The sequence below is a fragment of the Pelmatolapia mariae genome, linkage group LG2 (assembly GCF_036321145.2).
Source record: "Pelmatolapia mariae isolate MD_Pm_ZW linkage group LG2, Pm_UMD_F_2, whole genome shotgun sequence".
NCBI lineage: Eukaryota > Metazoa > Chordata > Actinopteri > Cichliformes > Cichlidae > Pelmatolapia > Pelmatolapia mariae.
Genome location: NC_086228.1, coordinates 5643755 through 5659804, shown reverse-complemented (window position 1 = coordinate 5659804; position 16050 = coordinate 5643755).

The window sequence follows — 16050 nt, the reverse complement described above, 5'->3', positions numbered from 1 at the left end:
TTTATTTACAGACTTTTAGTATTTGCTTCTGCAGCAACTTTGCAGTTTGAATACTGTACGACAATGTTTTCATCTATAAACCCAAGTTTAGCATCTCATTTCTTTGTCTGCGGGAACATCATTTTCTCAAGAAGATTAATAGTTTCTCTTATTTCATTCCATCCTGATCTGCAGTTGCTGAAAGTGATTAGCATACATAGCTATTAAACAGCTTCAGAATTACACTGCTGGGCTTAATGAAGCAAGATAAGTTCAAGAAAACCTGACTGATATGAACTAGAAATAGAAAAACTTTGTAGAACACATCTACTAAAGGAGGGGAAAAAACAGATGTGCAAAACATGAAAACGTGTTCAAAATATTTTTTATATTTCTAAGCCACTTATGTTTTTCATCCACGTGACAAAACCACAGTGTTTTCAATTTTCTGTCACCAGATTATTATTGCCGCTCCTCGCTCAAAATTCAAACCAGTGGACATTACACAATCATCATCACATAAAAACATTTAAGACAAACAAACAATAAAAAAAACTTCATATTGCACAGTAATGGAAAATGGGGACAATAGAAACAGAGAAACAATCAATAGTAAGGAAATTAAAGAATAACTTCATCCGGCTTTGGTCAGTGATCTGCTATAAGCATGTTTACAGAAAGAGCAGGGCTGTTCGGCTGACATTTATGACATCCCTGATGGATTATCATCGAAAGCAAAGCGATCTCAGTGCTGATTTTATACTGGAATGCACTTCCTTTATGCAACAACATTGCAAAATTTCTATTATTTTGACTGATCGGTTGCAGGCATTGCTGTTTTGATGATCTGTGACATTAGGAAGACAACACAGGCTACCACTGAGAACTTTCCTTCAAGATCCTTCACGTTTGTGTGTGTGTCGTATGTGTTGTGGTAAAATGCTAGTTAGGCTACGTTCACACTGCAGGCGAAAGCGCATCAAATCCGACTTTTTTGACCCTATGCAACCCATATCCGATCATGGTATGACAGTGTGAACGGCACAAATCCGATATTTTCAAATCCGATCTGGGTCACTTTCGTATGTGGTACTGAATCCGATACATATCTGATGTTTTAGAAAGCGACTGCCGTTTGAATAGTCATGTCGCATTAAATCCGTCTTTTACATCACTGACACAAGATAGACGCCAATTATCAGCGCCGGAGAAGTGCCCGATAAGACATCGCGAACACTTCCTGGCCATTCCGTGTAGATGTTAGTGAAACTGTTGGGAAGACAACGTTGGAGAAACGTGAACATTTTATTTGTACTGTATAATCTGCAGATTCTGACAGAAATCTGCAACTATCCTTTGAAGCACCGCTCCTCTCTAAAACAGCAACAATTATTAGGCCATATGTAAATAACAAAATAACTTTAAAGCAAAATTGGGAAACGTAAAGTCCGAAACAAGTCTTTATATTAAGGGCCATCAGTCAAACAATACTGTTTGGTCTGGGTCTAAACAGAGCGCGTTGTGTGTGACGTCTTCTTTTGCGCATGCGGGCCGCTTTGAGGGTTCACACTAGAGCGCATTTGCTGTCACATTTTATTTGTAGTGTGAACAAGCAGATAAAAAATCGGATTTGATCAAAAAAATCGGAATTGAGCATTAAGACCTGCAGTGTGAACGCAGCCTTAGAGCTACCACAAAGGCAGTTTTGAGTATTTTGACAGGTGTTTATAGGTTAGCTGGCATTACACAAGGTCAGGCATGAAAATGATTGTGGTCTGACTTATGAATACTGAACACTCTAGACTGGGAGCCAAGGGACTACCAGCTCTCCACTTTAGGTTTCTGTCTACATCCCCTTTTGTTTTGTTTTTTTTTGCAGTGTTTTTGTAATTTCTCATATGATGTCTCTCCATCTTTTGTATGTTTTTGTCTTTGCTGGTGTTGCTGGTATGATAAAATACCAAGTTACCAAGAGTTCTCTACCTGTTTTTAAAACTTTCTTCCCTGTTATTGTTAATTATGCAACACAGACAGTATTATGGCAAGGCTGAACTTGTGTTATCCACTTGTTAAGTCCGATGCCATTAGCCATTTCCAGGTCTAAGCATTCCTTCAATTCCAAAGCACCACTGAGAGTTAAAAAATGTTCCAAATTCTTTCAACTCCAGTTAACGATCGGTTTGGTTGCTGCTACTCTGTAGCTAACTACAGAGCTGTGGATAGGCTAATATAAACACATAAATGTGGTGAAGATGCACAATAAGGGTCAAATTGTTTCCAATAAAAGTAAATAACAAGGACAAAGAAGGAACAAGAGATGGGAATGGATAAAACTTCAGCCAACAGGACATTTGATATCATTGCATCCGCAATCAGAGTGTAGTCTTCAGAGATACATTGCTCACTTAGGTAAAAGTTAGATACCTGGGTTAAAAAAAACTACTGTTGAATATGAAATACTGCTTAAACTTAAACAGAACTGCGGCTTGTTGGAGGACATTTCTACCAGCTATTTTTATGCAAAGGAAATTGAACCCTGTGTCATACTATTTATAATAATAAAATAATGTTAATGCATGGAAATAAAAAAAATATTTCAAGTTAAATTCTAATTCTAATCAGTGTATGCAGCTTGAACATCTGTTATGTAGAACACGAGCAGAGAAAAACAAAGAGAATAAGAAAACAAAAAAACCCCAAACTAGCTCTGTAGCCCCTGTAGCGATCATGCAACCTTTGAATAACACAAAGTGAGTATGCTTCAGTATACATAAAAGCTTTAGATTTCCAGTTTATCAAATGTCACTGAGCAGTCCTTACCTTTAAAAAATAATATCGCTTCTTCCTCTCCTAACCTTTTTATTCATTTATTATTTTATTTTTTCAAATCTTTCTCCATCTCTGAGTGAAGTTATCTCACATTCTTTTTTTCTCTGCCTGGAAAATACTGCAGCTGCACCTTTGGATAGCAGACACCTTGCAGCTCTTCTGTAGCAGCTAGAAAGACGCTGACCACACCTTGTGGACATCTGCACCAACAATGCAGTTTTTCATAGGGGTGGCTATATGGGGCCCACTAAAAATATTGGGATGGCACACCAAAAACAGAATTTCCTGTTATATTGTGCTGTTTCAAATGTAGGGTGTTTTCCTCTCTCTTGTGCACACGTTTATATAGGGGCCAGCAAATTTGGGTGTGTGGCCAGCGCAGACATGCTACACAGGAACAATGAGAACAGGCCTTGGATGATAACTGAGTAGTTTTTCGGGCTGTGTCTATACAAAAAACTAGTGACACAGCACTATAAAACTGTGCCCTCATCCAACACTTGGACCTAGAAGCAGGGTTGTTATATCATCGCTTAACAACCACACTGTGTTGACCTTAAGGGAATTGAGTCTATGTTTAACCTACTAACCTAGCAATAGAGTTTATTGTTTGAAACTGCCTCGTGGCTGGGTCTGTGGCCTGTAACTATGTCTCTCTACATTGCCATCCTCACTCCACATTGCTGACTTTTATCTGAATTGTTAATAATGACATACTGGGTTATGACTAGTAAATGGCAAAATTTTCATGCATAATAACATAGTAGAAAAAAAGCTATTTGATAAATCAGTTTAAAATTGAGGGTAGGGCTCAGCGTTTCTGGGGATTCAATTCATTTTCCCTAGAAGCTTGTAATGTACTTAAGCTAGTAATAAAAATCATTAAAATCAGTGTCTTGTGTGAAATGATTAATATGTTTGATAAGTGGCTACATAATGAGTAAGATAATGCAGCTTACATTTGCAAGTGATCACAGATAAAGGCAGTGGCTCAGGCAATTGTGTGGTCAGGTGCTTTTTCTAAGGATTGGGACTAATGACTTCTCTCAATTACAGTTTTATATTTGGGATCTCCAGAAATAGGGAGGGTTTATGTGTGAATCAAAGCATTGAGATGAAAACACATTTAGAGCTTCATACACAGTTCAAATGATAAAATAAGTGATTACAACCTAATGACAGTGCTTTGTGACTGTGTTATGTTGACAGATTGTCATTTGTAGTCTGCAGTCTGCAGGTGAAATTGATCCCACTCCAGTACTTCTTTAGAAGGTCACACTGAATCATCTTATCCACAAATATCAGCTCTTTGATGGCAGAACCACAAATAGTCTGATCACAGTTAAAACCTGAAGAAAGTCAAGTCTGGTTCAGACAGTCTGTTTGGACTCTGTGGGGCACATTGTCAGAGACAGAACTCTTAGGCCCGTGCTTTCACATACAAGAACAATTTAATCTTGTGCCAAAGAAAAGGAGTACTTGAGAAAATATGTTTTGTGACTGGGACTTTTGTACGTGACAGAAACCTGCAGAATACAGATAGGTGAGAAATTAAAGAAAAACTTTGAACCATTGTTCCAGGGATACAGTGGCTTTTGGTATTTTATTGGCATGGGAATAATATATTTCTAAAAATGATGTGGAATATGTGCAAATACACCTGTGTCTGCTCCTGTGAGGACCCAGGAGCAGACACAGGCGAGGAGACCACAACTAACTTGAACAAAAAGTGAGCCTTTTATTACAGCTGATAATCAGGTCAACAAAACAAGGCAGTAAGCACAGAGGCAAAACTAAACTGAAACCTAAACTGGGGAAAAATGAAAACTAAGAAAACAGACTTAACTATGAAGATTAGGAAGACAGTGACAAGGGGACTGTGACGACTATGAACAGGGCTTTGTGCAGGAACATGAAGGAACTATGAACTCATACATGAACAAGCAATATGACTATGACCTGCACAGAGTCCTAAATTATGACATGACATGAGGGGTGGAAGACAGATGACGCAACAATGAACAAAGGGAGACAGAGGACTAAAATACACACATGAGGTTATCAGGGGAAGTGGAGACACCTGGGGAACACCTGATACAAATGAATTATAATGACACCACAGGGGAAGTGAAACTAAAGCAAAGAACATTGAACACAAGATCCCTTCAAAGTAAAACAGGAACCCTAAATAAGACACAGACGTGACATGAGCTAGACAACGTGAACTACGCAGACAGGAGACATAACAGATAAGACTCACTAACCTCTAAGGGAGAATTAACACAGGGATGAGACACAAGAGCAACCCGACAAACTATGACATATAACTGCAAACTAGGTCTGACAGAATGTAACCAGACAAGCTGAAAAGAAACTAGAACACAGATGAATAACAAAATATCATGAAACTCAGAAACACTGGCTTGCATGACCCAGGACCATGAAAGAAAATTAGAAATGTAAATGAGAAACTATGATAAAGATGAATACATGAAAATAGTACTGTCTCTACTGAGTACTGAATGACTCACAAATAGCTAATATCAGCAGATAATGTCGGCCTGCTGATAAGCCAGTCTGCCTGTAGTTTTGATGATAACGGTGGAAAGTGCAATCAAACACAATGATCCATAATCAGGTCTTTTAACTGGATGGAAATCTGTTGATAGTTTTGCATATATTATTAAAAAAATACCATACATGTATTATTTTCCCTCATGATGACATTGAATCTTTTTACATTCTTTGACATTTCCAAGCACTTGTGTCTCTATCACTTTTCATCACCAGGCAGTTTCACAGGTTGCAGTCTCCAGACAATCGTGGTCCAACTCTGGTAAAGGTAAAGGTTTGAAAATCATCACTGTCTAATTTATAAACACAGACAGATTGTCAACATGTTGCAATTATTCACTCATCAAAGTCTGATGAGTGCAACTCATCTATGATGTGTCTCTTGATGCGTCTCATCCTACATTCACTATTTGTGAAGGAATCACAGAATTTATATTTTAGATGCATGAAGTTTTGTCCGGACTCTGAATATCAGGTGTTAATTTTAATTCCTGGTTACGTAGCTGGCTACAGATTTGCAACAGACAACAGCAGATTGATCACAGTGAACTGTCCACGGCATCTATCACAAATAAATATTATGGTAATGCCAACTTGACAACAAATGGGGTCAGATCCCCTCTTAATGCCATTTTATCGTTGTCCCGATGCACTTCAAAGCCGCTTTGAAGTGCTCACAGACCTAGTTCCCATGTTTGAAGCAACCATTTCACAGGGAACAAAGTCAAATGTTCACCGCACAGAGATACAATAATTTTGATCACTGTTTTCCCCAGAGTGACTATAACACAGCACACTTTATGTAGATTTTTCCTTTAATATGTCACCTGTTTTTATACCTTCAACGTACCCATTTTTCTGACTATGTATATATCTTCCAAACATGTGCTCCTGGCATCTAGGCCAATTAGTATATCATCTCTATATCCTGCTCTTTGCCAGCCACACAGTCAGATGTCTTTTTACGAACAATAACTGCAGTGTAAATACAATGCAGGTTTATTTTCATTCGTTAGCACCTGCATGCAGTGATACCAGAGTGTCTACAGTTATTTAACTGCTGCAGGACAATGCCAAAAGGGTTAAAGGATGGAAAACATTGCGCAAAACATAACACGAATTCTCTCTACAGAGAGATCTGAATCATGTTGACAGTTTAAAGCTGACATCATGTATTTCACTTGAACCTTTTACAGATTAATCAGGATCTTCTGTTCTCCTCTGTTGTTTACGGATGGATAAATTGAGTGCTTCTGTCAGTTCTATCTGTAACAGATGTCCACGGCAGAGCACTACATGCTTCTCATATGGACACCATAAAATAATTCCTGCTGTATTTTGAGTAATTTGAAGCCTGCTTATTTCTCTTATTGTAGCATCACCCCAGAGACTTTGGCAAATTCTGCCAAAGCAGGACCGTCTTCAGGACCTTTCACACTCTTCACCTTTGGGTTGCAGATGGAAGAATGAAACAAACAAAACAAAAACAGAATGCAGCCGTGGCACAAATTTGAACCCAGAAAAACTGAGGTCATACGGCATCTTGATCTCGCAGTGAAATGATGCTCGCTGCATATAAAGATAACGATAAAAAAATGTAAGACTTCCACTATTATATGCTTAAGCCTGAAAACATGAAGGGGATGATAACCCAGCGCTTTACCACGCCGCTATTTAGTGTGTTGTTTGCCCGTTTATTTACCTCAACAGACACCAACCAGCCCAAAGTGCAGGCACTCAGACACGCAGAACCCCACATTTTGTCAGGATCCATCAGGACGAGTCCGTTATTCAAAATACTGCACTCACAAGATGACGAAATCACAGGTTATCTTAAAAACAGCAAGGTCAAATAAGGAGAACGGAACGAACATTGGCTGATTGAATAAACTCATGCAGAGATGCTTTTTACCTTTTTCCAATTTTTTTTGAAGCCAGATAATTCTGCTTTTCAGTGTTCAGACTTCCAGGGAATCTTGATAGCGTTGTAAGACTTTCACGGTTTACTCACAGTTTATGCCCACAGTCAACTCACGTTAATCCCTCTGTAAATTGTACAGACCCTTTCACCATTTCTCATTATAAACATCCATTTTCAGCTTGGCTGAACTGCTTTTTGTGGTTTCAGGACACATTTATAGTATTTCAAGACACTTTCCTCTTGTGCTGATGGGGTCTCAGGCAGTGGCTGATTATGGCTTCCACATCAAGCACTTTCCCAGGTAGTCTCAAAAATCAGAAGATCTCCCTGGGATTCCAATAGTCAAGGGAATAAAGAGTTTTAATCAAGCCGTGGAAGCATGCTCTTAATACTGATGTTTTCAGCAGACGTACTTTTTTGTTAGGTTTAATAGGTACCGCCATACTATTTTTATTAGGGCAAGCTTTTATTTTCTGTACAATAATCTTAACAGCATTATCACGCAAAAGGGTTAGTCACAGCATGTGTCACTGGCCAGGGTTGGAGAGGGGATTTAGGGATATTTTTGTGCCAAGTGCCCAGGGCTCAGCTGAGCCTTTTCTTACCCAAGTCTTTAGAAAGCTAAATGTAACATGCAAAATCTAATGTGCACACATGATTTCACTGTAACAATTATCATACCTGCCATGTATAATTACGGACAAAGTGGTAGAGGCAAGCAGACATGTTTCAGTCCGCTGTCCAACATGTTTTAAAAGGGCGATCATGTTGAAGTAAATAGTTGCCAGTTGTGAAAACTCCAATCTCACTGTTTGCTATTAGTCTGTTTATGCTGAAGTGATACTTGACTAAACTGTGCAATAGGCAAAAAGCAGCTAGACAAGAGCTTGGCTCTCATGCACAGATTTCCATATTTATTGCTTGAAATCCTGCAGGGAGTTCAACTGAATGCCAATCGTAGCGCTGACTCTCTGAGACAAACGTGCATCTGCAGCCTGCGCCATTCAACACACCCTATACTGTATGACACCTGATTGATGTAAATCTACCTCTTCAAGCTAAATATTTAGCTTAAGCAGCTCACCGTATAACAAGGGAAACTGTTATATGGCTGATGGATTGTTGTTGTTTTCAATATTCTAACAACAATACAACAAGAGTAATAAATATATTATAAAAATTACAATTTGCAGAGCACTTTTGAAAAACAGTGCTAAAAAGATTAAAAGAGGGCAGCAGATTAAAAGCAATATGCTTTATACAACTAATAGATTTCATTAAAATAGATATAAATAAATGTTTTAAGTAAAACCAGGATGGTCAGTTCAAAACATTATACTCAATGCCCTTCACCAAGTGAAGCTGAAGCCTCTTTTTATTCCCTCTCACTGTTGCTGCTTTTTATTGGTTTTGTTCTGTGTCAATTGTGCATGTGTGTGTGTGTCTCTGTGTGTGTGTGTGGGTGTATACATACATATGACCTGCTTCTTTTTTCTGCATTTGATTTCATTTACTGTGCAGCTCTTTATCTCGAAATTCAAAGGAACAGACAGAAAAGAGGAATAGACCTGCATGCTTAGCAAATCAAACAGCTGCACTACAAAGCCAACCAACAGACCTGCTGAGCCTTCCAAGGTTAGCAGTGCCATCGCACTCAGATCTCAAAGCAAACTTAGTTCCACCCAGAGCACCTCATAGGATGAATCAAGTCACTCTTTTGTCTCCATACCTGCAGGCACAGACATATGCGTTCTCGCTCGACAACATACTCTCAGACACACCTTAGGGTACAGAAGTGTCTATCTAATGCAAATGTATGCAGTGTCATTATAAACTACAAGTCAATTATAATGCCGCGGTTATTCTGAAAGGACTGAGGGTGGAGGCACCTCAAGACATTAGTATGCCAATGTGTTTAAAGGCCAATTTCACCCTGCATGCCTCTGGAACAAAGCCCTCAAAGAATTTGCATTTCAACAGAATATCACTTTTCACTGGCTGTTTATGAATCTGCGACCCGTCGGCGCTCCTATTTCCCATTTCCTAGCCTGGATGCATAATCACTTTTGTGTCAAATTGTCTTCATTGAGTTGTAATAAGCAGAAAAAGATGCCAGTGGAGAACAGTTTTCTTTTTTTTCTTCCTTCCTTCCTAGAATTTTGCTGAGAATCGGTGTTCATCTTTCTTGTGGGGATTTCCTCAAGCGTGTGAAGTTGGCTTTTTTTTTTTTTTTTTAAAAGCATTAATATTCCCGATTAAACACAAGATAACAACGACTAATAAGTGGCATCCACTGATGCCCGGATTGAAACGTACAAGATGACACACAAAAAAATTACTGTAAATCTCAGCCATGTCTCCTGAGCACCACACAACGTTTCCTGCCTTTATTATTGGTAGTAATGACAGCTGGGGACTGCTGGCGCACTGCCCTGTCACAGAAGGAACTAAGTAGCAGGTTTTCTCCTGTCAGGGTTGCTATGAGCTTAAGCAACAGGGAGAAGAAGGCAAAAAAAAAAATCTACTTTTTATAATGGAAAATATAATGACCTGCTCTCTAAAATGCCCAGTACAGTAGTACAAACATACTAATGTCTCCGTCGATAACAGATGGATCCATAGTGAATAATTTTGCAGCAAGATATTCTTCGAGACCTTAGCCTGATTTTAAAATGAGAAATATTTAAACATTTCTAAGGCTGCACTAATGTCATTTTGAAATTGTTTTGAGCATATGCAGGCTGTACGTCAAGCAGTTCTGTTAAAAATACAGCACTTGCCAGAGAAAAAAAAAAGTTTCTCAAAGACAGTTTCTCACTTTGAAAGGCTTCTTGCCTGGAGCATACAATAAATGAGGCTCCGGTGAGCAGGCAGTAACTTTTGTCAACAATGCACTAAATGTTGTGAACTATAGATGTGCAGCATGGAGTTTAACTACATCCTACAGAACAACCGCATTAAAAGCCTAATGGATTGTACCTGGTACAAAAGGAATTGAAGACAAAGGCACTCATTGGCTGTTGTTTTTGGAAATTAGCATGAGTCACGTCGCACGAGGTGCAAAATTTGTGTTTTCATGCCTGCTTTTCTTTCTGGTAATATAAAGAAGAATCAAACTGTATATAAATATTAAATTAAAGAGACTGTCATCATGAAATCAGTGGCTGTGCTGAGGTGCACTCTGAACTCAGCAGGAATAGAGTGCTATGAGAGCAGATTTTTACAAGGTTGGTGAAAAAAGCATTAAAGTACATATCAAAGGAGAAGAGCATGTCAATTATTTATCAAAGTGAGGAAAAACCACAAGGGCAGATGCGTGAATAAAGGTAAGGGGTCATCGGGATGGTGCTGGAAAGAGAAGGAGACAGGACAAAAGCCACAAAATGCTCCGAAATACCTTGAATATAATAAAGATTCTGACATGAAATCAAACTTTGAGCGTTTTTGTATCCAAGTTAAAATTATTCATTGGCCTTTTGTTTGTTTAACCACACACACTGCTGCCAAAAGCATTAGTGTCTCTACATGCGTACAGATTTAAGTGTTCCTTGTGACCCATAAGAGCTGCAGGGCACAGAGAACCAGCAGCCTCCGTCGCCAGTGTTTATTTGTGGTAAAGGTCAGTGTGAGCACATTTCCAGTGTCTTTGGTATTTACCTCAATTTGCAAACACGTAAGCATGTGCACACAAGCAGTCAAACTTGATTGCATTTACTGTACTGTATGTAAATACAGAAATATTCAAAACATTATGCAGCTCTGTGTTTGCATCCGTAAAATTTAATCTAGATATGCCGCATGCTGCCACAGGCACTAAGGTCATGTATATATATATATATATATATGAACACATGCACTGAAATTTGTAAGCCCCAGTGTGATAAGGATCCCTTGAAGAATTACTATCTATTCTGTTTAAATGTGTACAAGAGGAGCTGAGTGACCAAATCATTGAACCATGAACTTGGTTAGTGTCGCTTTTGCAGGTCCATTTATCACCCTCAATGCTGTGATATTAGAAACCCCAGAGAGGCTGGGATATAAGAGGCAGACATACCGCTCCTCCTCTCCCTGCTTCTATGGAGAACAGAAGCCTGATTCTCCCACCTGCAAAGTCTCCATCTGCTCTCCCTGCGCAGCACAAAAAACACAAAAGCTCCATAACCCAACACACAGTCAAACCAACCTTGATTGTAATACTCGCTGACAGTTTGTATTTGACACAGGCGTATCCTCATGATGCTTTGCAGCGGCTACAGTTGTCTCCAGAATAAATGCATTTTCTGTCTTTCCGAATTACATTCAGAACGTGTTTCACATTATATCTCAACTCTTTAAGCTGGTAATCTGCAGTGAATCAGTATAAGAGATGGTGCGGCACACAGACCTGGAGAGGAAAGATAGTGAGTGTAGGTTTTTGGTCCAGCATTAGTTATTCATGTGTATCTGCTCTAAAGAGCAAAAAAAAATAATAAAATCCCCAACTACCCCCCAAAAAGTGAAGTAAAAACATAGCAACATATAGTAGATACGAACAACCTCTGGAGAGGAGATTTATGGGACCTCCATGAAGTGAATCTTCCAACAGTGATAGAGGAATGAGGCCACTTTAAATCCTGTTACTATGTGATCAAAAGTCCTTTTCCACTATAGATCATCCAGCCACAGTGCGATCCTGTAAAGACAAACCTGAACTCCTGAGAAGTATTGGCGGGTGACAATGGTGAGAGCACGAGGGGCATATATTTCTCTTCATTAGGAGATAAATAATGCAGGGGAATCATATGAATAATTTTCTCCCTAATGGATATTGCATGCTGAGAAAGGATTTCCAGTTCCACTTTTTAAAAATTTAGCATGTGAAATGATGCGTCGCTATGTGACAAAGTGATTTTTCGGGCCAAGAAGAGAGTAGCGCAAATGCATCAGAAAGCTTTAAAAGAAAAAGAAAAGCAAGATTGAGGGAAGGAAGAAGGAATGATAGAGGGGTGGGGCATCCTCCGAGTCAGACAGCATCAGATTGTTTGTCAGGGTTAAACAGAAACACCAACACATCTGATGTAACTGTCAAAAGTTTGGGGTGATATAAATTATTTAAATACTGCTCTACTAAACTAGAGCTGAAATTCATTTGAACACCTCGATAGAGCCCTCAGATTGTGCACATGTTCACACTTTTCGTATTTTTCCATGGATCTGTTTTGCGTCATTTATATAAAGCTCCTATAACTTTGTTTTTCCAAGAGATAAATGTGAATTGTTGTGATAGGTGGCCACGACATCAAATATAACCCTGAAAATTGTTAGTCTTTATATATAAGTGCAACCGCATCTACAAGATATAGCCTTTTACTCGTGAAATTCAGTCTTTGATTAGAAATCAATACGGAAAATGCTGACCATATGGTTGCCGAGTGTGGAAATTTCATTTCGCATCTGTCTGAATGAAGAATTCCTCATACTTTATTCTCTTCATCAAAACTGAGATGGCACATCACAGATTGCATGTGCGTTGGAAACGCAGCCTGTCACCAGTGCATAGGATAGGAAGCATGACAACCTATGGAAATTGAAATAGCATATCCAATAATACAGCCTCTTTCATAATGGTGAGATGGACGGATGATTTTAAACACAATAAAATGGCTCATCTTGCCGTCAAAGTGGTCTTAAGTAGTAGTGACACATCTGCAAAGATATAGAAGTAAAAAAGCACAGGCACACGGTTAGCTGGAGAGCCTCCCTAAAAAGGACGCAGACTTCTTTCAGCCCCTGTGATCCCAACCTGCATCCAGCAGCATGACATACAATATGCATATGTTATCAAAGAAAAAAATCTGCCATGAAACTTTAATGAACGTAGAAATAGAGGGAGCAGTGCAAAAGAGAAGCTGATTTGCTTAAGGCAATGTGGAACTGTTTTAGTGAAGCGTAACGGACACGAAGGAGGAAACCTGGGAAAAGAACAACTGCTATAGGCATTTGCATTTCACATGTGAGCCTAAGACTGCAATTATACATACCACTAAGTAAGGACATGGCTGCAATCCACAAAACAAATTTCCATGCTCTGAACAGAGCCACAGCTTGCCTGGGGACTTGGCAGCTCAGGTGGCAAGCATGGTTAATTTCACTGTATGAGAAGTTGTAAGCTTTAGCCTACATGGTCAGCAGCAAAACGCCGCTTTCCCATCACTAGACACTAGATAGATCTTATTTGTTGTCCTTGGACTATAGTCTCTTAATCTTATTCTAATTGCAGCACAGTTTTCCATTCTCCACTTATTTATTTTTTAAAGACAGACAGCACAATTCAATGCACAGCACTGATTGGGAGAACTATCCTAGAGCAACAGCAAAGTTTGACCCCCGCCTACATTCAACCTATTTTGAAATCAGATTGCCCCCCGATTTACCTCCACACACCAGACAGCATTAGTCCGCACTAGGGCTGGAGTTGCTAGGCAACTGAAGACACTTGCTGCAGACTGAAATGATTCTTTGATTCAAGGAAAGATCTTATATAATGCCTTACAGGGGAGAAATTTTATATAATTGCATAAAAATTGTCTTTGTAATTAGAAAGAGTGTAATGTTATGTCAGTTGGCACAACACTGCGAATAAGAGCGCAAGCTCACTCAACATGAAACGGCGAAATCACTGAAATATATTTCCCTTCAAGCTACTTACTTTGCATAAAGTAGCTTTGCTCTCATGAATGTGGAGAGTAAAATACACACATTCACTTCATGATAATAGCTGACTGAATGCTGTGCTAGCTGGCTAGTATAGCCATTAATGTATGGATCATCACTGATTGATATGTTAATACAAAAAACAAAAAAATATATACATTGTGTTCAGTTCATATGTGTTAATTGTGTTTTTGTATAGGGTAATTCATAAATCTAAGCAATTAGAGCACATGACCCAAGTGCTGCAATTAATTGTGGTATTTTTAATTAGCCCTTTATTTCCATTCATTTACATCCTGCTACATTTATTTGGTGCACGCACCATCACTTCTGGTCATATTTGTTTGCCAGTGTTAACAAATGCTCTAATACTGCACTGCACCAGCTATCCACTGTGCAAAACACTAGACTGTTTCAGTAATATGTTAATTGTGGTCCATCGAGTTGATATAATATGTGGGTAGTCTCAGACACCGGTAATTACCATTTTCTATATGCTTCTCGGTGCTGCAGAGACCCATGGGAAATTACCAGGGTTAAAGGTCCAACGGTGAGAGCTCCATGCTGTGGGTGACCCAAAGAAGCTTCCAGTAAATGAAGGCAAACTGGCTGCAGGGAAAAATGAAGCGTTATATGTGCCTGGATTATCTAAGTCATGAGTGAAGAAGCTCATAAATATGCATATTCATTATCCAGTGCTGCATCCTTCTCACAGAATCTATCATGAAGATTAATGGATATTATTCAGTCATTCATGATTTACTGTAAGTTACCGTTTCAAACGTGGGCAGACAGCACCACCAACTGACTTTAAGTGAGACATTGCTTCATTGTAACAGTCTCACAATTAGCTTTAGGGATGTTTTCTTAATTTTTTAACCACCTGTATTGTTGCTTTACATTTTCTTTAGCTGCTGTTTTCATTAATAAAAATTAATACTACAAATGCTATAAGTTCAAGGGTCAAGGTCAAGTTTATTTATACAGCACATTTCCAAACAGTCCATGCTGGACAAAGTGCTTAACAATGTAAAATGCCACTAAAAGAAGTAAAATGTAAAACAATGATGCAGTAAAATGTAGAAAATAAATAAATAAATGAAATAAGTCAATAAAAAAAATATAAAGTCTGATCTCAGACTGAAAGGAGTTTTGCAAAGTTGATGCCAGTAAAGGTATGCACAAATGCAATCACATTCGATGCAAATGAGCTAAAGGATAGGTGAAAAATGTGGATTTAGTCAAATATTTAACTAATATTTAACTTCATAATCAAAGGTTTGTTGCACTGATGCAGATGCAGTCTAGTAAATTATCACTAGATGGCACTGCATGACCAGTACTGAAGCAAAAGCAGACTAGTGCAGTGAATGCAAATAAAAAAAAAGGTTGCATAATACAGTAATTCTCAGATACCATCTCAGACAAGCTGTGGGAAGTAATGTTATTGTCACTGAGACTTTGAAGCACATTAATTTACAGTCTGACCTCCATTCACATGCCGCAAACACACAAGCAGTTAATATAATTAAAATAAGTAAAAACAAAGCGTTTGTGCTTTATTGTTCATTAATATGTTTAATTCCTGTTTGTATTTTCTACTTTGACTCACTGAAAAACAACAAATTCTCCAAAATATTTTTAATCTGCTGCACTATGTGTTCTTCAAGTTGACACATGCAGTCTAAGCACAACACGAAATGTTTAACTTTATCGATCTATAAATCAGACTCTTAGAAATTAGAGATGAATTGTGTCTGCTTCTTCAGTGTTAAAGCTCTTGTGATGCTCATCTGTCTTACTGATGGAGCTCTCTTTCATGTAGCGGTCGGTGGGGTTGCGCTGCAGCAGTAACAGGCTCTGGTTCCTCAGCTCTTTGTTCATGCAGAGCAGTATTATGGGGCTGAGGAGAAGAGGCAGGTCGAGCAACAAGTCTCTAACCATCTCCTGACACACAGAGGGGTGATCCATTAGTGCAAACACAGCACCTATAGAACAAAAGAAATACGTATACAATGGCAAATACAACCTTTAAAATTGCTTTTTAATTT